Source organism: Ovis aries, chromosome 22 (genome assembly GCF_016772045.2).
Source record: "Ovis aries strain OAR_USU_Benz2616 breed Rambouillet chromosome 22, ARS-UI_Ramb_v3.0, whole genome shotgun sequence".
Taxonomy (NCBI): domain Eukaryota; kingdom Metazoa; phylum Chordata; class Mammalia; order Artiodactyla; family Bovidae; genus Ovis; species Ovis aries.
In genome coordinates this window covers 8,839,232-8,843,965 of record NC_056075.1, presented here as the reverse complement: position 1 = coordinate 8,843,965, position 4,734 = coordinate 8,839,232, and positions in this window count along the sequence as shown.

Below are 4,734 nucleotides of genomic sequence, written 5' to 3'. Positions count from 1 at the left end.
TAGTGACAGAGACAGACAAACATGCAAATAAATGCAAAATTATTCATTATGAGTCATATGTGTATATATATATATACATATATGTATATATATATATATATATATAATTTTCTATGTTTTAAAGATCCAAAGAAGCAGTTAGAGTTGAATACTTGTATACTGAGCTGCATTGAGTAGTGAGTTGTGAAAATGTGATAATGCTGAGGGGGCTTGAGCTGGGGTTGTTAATAGTAGAGAAGTGACTAGGAAGATGAGGGTTATTTATCAGGTTTGTAGAGATTCCTATCAACCACAGTCCCCCTTCCCATCACTGGTCAATTGCTGACTGTAAACAAGCCCAGCAAGGTGATGACCCAGGGTGAGGTGATGCAGCTGAAGCCATCCATGAAGGGTCTGACAGCTGAGGATACTCTGCCAAAAGCTTTCCCAGCAGCTACGGGATAAGGGAATCTGAGAGGCACATCCTAACATCCATCACAGTGACAAAGCTACAGCTGCTGCAATTTCTACTGTGCTTTGTTGCTTACACTCATATTTGAAGAAAATGAATTTGACTAACAGGTTGGTAAAAATAAATATGTAATTTCTTAATGCCAGCAAATTCACGGACCCCCTACATGGACCCAGGTTAAGAAAAATTTTGAGTGAGAAAGGGGCTCCGTATTCAGAGGGGCTGTTCAGGCTCTGTGGCTTGCTGCACCAAAGCAAGGCTATCTTGTACTGTAGGAAAAAGTGAGCCTGCTTTCCTGAGCTAGAATGATGCCTGCTGACAAAGAAAGTCAGACACTCGAGATTGAAGTCCTTGAGGGAGAGACATAGAAACTGAGATGCAGTTATTTGAATTTGCTTTAAAGTTCCAGATTTTAATCCCCCATGAGACGGAAATATACCTCCATTCTTGATGTCCAAGAAAAACCCCTGCATTTTTTAAGGGTTTAATTTTTTTAGATTAGTTTTAGGTTCAGAGAAAAATTGAAAGCAAAGTACAGAGATTTCCCATATACCCCCTGTCCCCACACGTGCACAGCCTCCTCCAGTTTCAGAGTGGTCCAAAACCAGAGTGGTCCGTTTGTCACAACTGATGAATCTATACTGACAAATCCTAATCACCTGGTAGTTTACCACAGTATCATCCATAGTTTACATTACGGTTCACTCTTCGTGTTGTACATTCTATGGATTTGGATGTATCTGTAATGACAAGTAGCCATCTTTATGGTATCATACAAAATATTTTCACTGCCCTGAAAGCCCTTGTTTTCCACCTACCCATCCTTCCCCAGCAGCCCTGAGCTTTCTACTGTCTGCGTGGTTTCACCCTTTGCACACTTTTCCACAGTGTCATTGTTGGAATCCTGCAGGATGTAGCCTTTTCAGATTGCCTGCTTTTACTTAGTAGTATGCATTTAAACTTCCTCCATATCTTTTTCATTTCTTTTTAGCATCCCTGTTTCTTTATAGTGAAGTTTTTTGGTCACATAAGATAATTTACGTAGGTATCTACTGCTTCCAAGCTAAAGTACGCTGTTGGAAAACAAGAGATACTTTTTTTTTTTTTTCCCCTGGCTGCACTGAGAGGCTTGTAGGATCTTAGTTCCCTGACCAGGGATTGTACTTGGGCCCTGTCAGTGAAAGCATCAAGTGCTAACTGCTGGACTATCAGGGAATTCCCCACAAAAAGATATTTTTAACATCCCTTTCCCCAAATTCTTGTAATCTGCAGGACTTCAGGATGAGGAGCATCTGGCAACAAATATGGGATTGGGAACTGTCACAGCATTGGTGCTAAGGTGCGTCAAGTAAGGCTCTGAAATCTCCATGGAAACATTGACTTTCTCATTGGAAGGCCTTGCTATATTCTATAACCCACCTATAAAAGTGACTTCTGTTTTAATATACTGTGATAGACTTCAACATTTTCTTGACTGCCACCCTTTAAACTGGGAATAAAGATAGCTATTATATTTTTTAATTTGACAGAGCAAGGCAGATGATAATGAAACAGTATTCATAAGAACAGCAATCTTTATTTTTAAAATCCAAAGGCAGTCAATAATGTGAGCTATGTACTTTGCCATTATGATGACATATAGCATATAAAATGGTAAGTATGTCTAATATTTATTTCATTTCAATCACATCAGTCTGTCATTACATAATAAATCAAAAAGAAAGTCTACCAACAACAGCCCCACAAGCATTTCCTAGTGAAATACTCTTAGCTTTTTTCATGTAGCCTCAAAACATGAAAATTGCCTCTAAATTAGCATAGCTATTCACACATTATTTCCACCACTGACAGAAAAATGCCACTGTAACAGTTGCTGAATAGTTTTTTATGCAAAACTGATGTTAGTGACAGATTTTAAAGCATGTAATTTGTCTTAGCACATGTGTCATTTTATTTGTAAAAACTCCTAGGACTAAAAAAATGCAGTTTCAAAAGTTGTTTATTTTGTCTCCTTGCAGGGTAGACTAGATATAAACTAATCAACCAACAGAGCTGTGTGATGGTCTATTAGGTTCAGAATCATACCACCGTTACAGAGGGGAAATAAAAGCTATTTCCGTTATATCCCACCCCCTATGTCAGAAGGAAGTGAAGAATAAATATACGAAATGGACATAGAGTTGTCCATTGATATCCATAGGGATTAGTTCCAGGACCCCCGAAGATACTGAAGTCTACGGATGCTCAAATCCCTTATATAAAATGGTATAGTATTTGCATGTAACCTAGCATATCAATCTGTATACTTTAAATCATCTCTGGATTACTTATAATACTGAATACAATGTAATAACTATATAAATAGTTATAAACACAATGTAAATATTATGTAAATAGTTGCCAGCATGTGGCAAATTCAAGTTTTGCTTTGGGAAGTTTCTGGAATTTTTTTTTCAAATATTTTCCTTCTACAGTGGGCTGAATCTGCTATTTTGGAACCTATGGGTATGGAGGACCAACTGTACTTGGATTTGATTTGATTATTTGGGTTGATGATGCAGCATTTTATAAATGGGAGCAAATTCCTAAAAAAATTACTCTGCCAGCCCAGTTCAGCCCAGGTCTCCCCCTACCAGTTTTAAACCATTGAGTTGTCTGACTGCTAGATCCAAAGGGAGCGTCTTTCGTGGGCTAGCTTTAGCCAGCCCCAGCAGATGAATATCCAACTCCTTTGAAACATTTCAATCTAGCCTCTGTCCTAGGCACACAAGACCCAGTAATATGTTATGTTTCTTAAAGAACTCACAATCAAGTATAGAAAAAAAAGATTATTAGGAAAACGAAAGATTGAATCTTCTAATTGATGAGAAAGCAGAAAAGGAGTTGTGTAACCAACCTCTGGCCAAAGTGAACAGGGAACCAGCTTTGGTCAGAGGCATAAGAAAGCTATTGTGCAGAACCCAAAAGGCATGTAATGGGTTAAAAAGGAAACTAAAAGTAGAGCAAAGATGGATTGTCTAACTTCCCTTGATTCTACTTGCCCCTGAGAAGAGAACAACCACCATTCACTCCGTGGGGCCAGTCAAACTGTGTTTACCCTTGAGGTAACCTTCCTCAGTACTCTCAGGGGAACCAGGAGACCAGACACACTGCGGCCCTTTAATTCCTGCCTCTGCCAGAGCTTTAGTCAGAGATCTAGGATTGCACCAAGTTTTTTCCTTTGTACTGCTAACACAAATTGATCATAACATTTTTGAAAATTCACATTGACTAGATACTACATTTATTTTTGATTTATTCATCTGTGAAATGGGGATAGCTACAGTATCTGCTTCAGAGTTGTTTTAAGGTTAAAGATTTTGTATATTTATGGGTACACATACATATACTCTTTATATATCGTATATGTTCTTTACAACAATGCCTGCACATAGTAAAGACTATCATGTGTTAACTGTTTTTTTGCTATATTTGAAATATACTTAATTTTAGCTTTTAGCAACCTAAATTATTGTGTCTTAGGATATTGAATTAGTCTATGTCCAAAGTGAGCTTCACGTGAATATTTGCATTAACCAAGAATATGGGAAACTGCGTTTCTGGACCACATGCTTTTCAGTCCACAGAGTGGGATTTATCATTTTACCCAGGCATTAGACTCGCTTATGTCAAAATTCTTTACACTTCGCTCAGTCGAAGGTGTCATTTCCTGAAGCATCTTATACCATAGTTTTTTCCAAACTGATTCTTTATGAGATCTAAATCACCACTGGGGCGGGGGGAGGGGGGAAGGAAATAGGAAAAAAAGTCAGGTTGCATCACACATGGTAATCTAAGTTGTTTTGTGTAATTTCAGTTTTGTATGTGTCAGTATGTCCAGGATCACAAACCATGCAGTGTTTTTTCTTTTCTCTCAAAGGTAACCAAAGTCCTGCTTTTTCTACAAGTTGCTATACCAGTGCCTTTCAAACATTTTCTACAAAAATCATCTATGAAAATTTATGTTCTGGTTCATGGGCAGGGCTCAAGAGTCTGCATTCTAACAAGCTCATGATGGTGATTTAGTCACTAAGCCATGTCCAACTCTGTGACCCTGTGGACTGTAGCCTGTCAAGCTCCTCTGTCCATGGAATTCTCCTGCAAGAATATTGGAGTGGGTTGCCATTCCCTTCTCCAGGGGATCTTCCTGATGCAGGAATTGAACCCCAGTCTCCCACATTGCAGGCAGATTCTTTACCATCTGAGCCACTAGGGAAGCCCAACAAGACCATAGGTGATACCAA